The sequence below is a fragment of the Aplysia californica genome, unplaced genomic scaffold (genome assembly GCF_000002075.1).
Source record: "Aplysia californica isolate F4 #8 unplaced genomic scaffold, AplCal3.0 scaffold01153, whole genome shotgun sequence".
NCBI classification, from domain to species: domain Eukaryota; kingdom Metazoa; phylum Mollusca; class Gastropoda; order Aplysiida; family Aplysiidae; genus Aplysia; species Aplysia californica.
Genome location: NW_004798423.1, coordinates 6371 through 8142, shown reverse-complemented (window position 1 = coordinate 8142; position 1772 = coordinate 6371). Strand labels below are relative to the sequence as shown.

The 1772-nt window shown below is 38.8% G+C and overlaps 1 long non-coding RNA gene across 1 annotated transcript in view; it reads left to right on the top strand.

Moving 5' to 3' along the window:
* The window catches only part of LOC106013707, a 1703-nt gene extending 467 nt beyond the window's left edge, over nucleotides 1-1236 (top strand). The window contains exons 2-3 of the long non-coding RNA XR_001185414.1: nucleotides 542-633; nucleotides 1146-1236. This is a non-coding gene — a long non-coding RNA (uncharacterized LOC106013707). The remainder of the gene's footprint in view (nucleotides 1-541; nucleotides 634-1145) is intronic.
* The last annotated feature ends 536 nt before the right edge of the window (nucleotides 1237-1772 follow it).

Sequence of the window (1772 nt, the reverse complement as noted above, 5' to 3'; positions counted from 1 at the left end):
TAAATAAATAAATAAATAGATAAACAAACAAAAAAGCAATCAGAAAATAGGTCCCCGAGCATCATGACGACACAAAGGGGATGTTTTCTGCTCCTGTATGACATTACATTTAAGTTTTAGCTTCAGTAAGAACGGTACTCCTTCTTTCTTTCATATAAAATTCTATCGTTCTGATCTCTTGTCCTTATTTTTGTGTTTGTTAAACTCTTATGACACCTCTAATCTTCGGCACTAATATGACCTTATTGCGTTGCAAGTGCCAGAAAACTTTTGCTAGAACTTTAAAAAACACACATAAGTGTCAGTGGGTGGGGTTTGTTAGAACCTTAGCCCTACATGAGGGAAAATTGTTTTAACGGACTATTATATTTCAGTCGCTCTACTTAAGTGACTTTTTAAAAAACACCACCCATGATGATTTCAACAGACACAGTAAGTGCAGCCAGTCTACTAAGAACGTAATTCAGGTCAATGGGGAAAAAAACAAAAACAAAAACCGTTTAAAATGAACACCCTGACAAACTTGTTTTGTGTATTTCAGCGCAGTGCAAGTACAGTGAATACTTCAATGGTATTGCTCACGTGCCCTATCCTGGAGACTGCAGCAAGTTCATTCAGTGCAGCATCGATGAGGTTGGTTACTTTATTGATTTATTCTTAAAATCCATCCATCCATCCATCCATCCTTTTATCCGTCTATCTATCCATCCTTTTATCCGTCTATTTATCAATCCATCCATCCATCCATCCACACATCCATCCATCCATCCATTCGCCTACCCATCCGTCCATCAATCTATCGTTTTATCCGTCTATCCATCCATCCAGTTAACAGTCCATCCACCCATCTACCCATCCATCCATCCATCATAGTAGAAAGACATGAATGTCAGATGAGTCCCCCATCGGTATTTGGATAGGGTGTGTTTTTGTGCTTGTTTATTTATGTGTCTATTTTATTTATTTATTTGTTTATTTATTTATTTATTATTGTTTTTTGTTATGGTTTTTGTTTTGTTTTCTCTTTTTCAATGCAGCTGTGAACTTTTTTTTATCATCACAGCACAGTTGGTGGTGATGAATAATTCAAGTCATTACAAAAAAACCAACACCTAAAGTACTTCTCTATCTCTCCCACACCACAGTCCTTCCAGTTCTTGACCAACGTGACAGACTGTCCGTTCGGCACACTGTGGAGCCCTGAGAAGGAAGCCTGTAGCAAGCCTAGAGACGTGGAGTGTGGTAGGTGCTGATCTGTGGTGGGTGATGATGATGATAATGATGATGATGATGATGATGATGATGATGATGATGATGATGATGATGATGGTGGTGGTGGTGATGATGGTGATGATGACGATGATGATGATGATGATGATGGTGGTTGTGGTAATGATAGTGATGATGACAATGATGGTGATGATAGTGATGATGGTAATTATGATGATGGTGGTGGGTGATGATGATGATGATGATGATGATGATGATGATGATGATGATGATGATGATGATGATTATGGGGATGATGATGATGATGATGGTGGTGGTGGTGGTGGTGGTGGTTGGGGTGGGGGTGATGGTGATGATGCTTTTTTTTACAGGGAAGGGTGTTTGTGTGGGAGGAGGGTTAAATCTTGGTTAAATATGTACAAGATACTATCGGCTTTATGAAATTTTATACTGCAAACTCTCCCTCCTTTAAACCAAGCTCAAAGTTGACGTGTCGTAACTTGTAACAATTACCTAATGTCTCTTTTGGGTTACAAGGACAT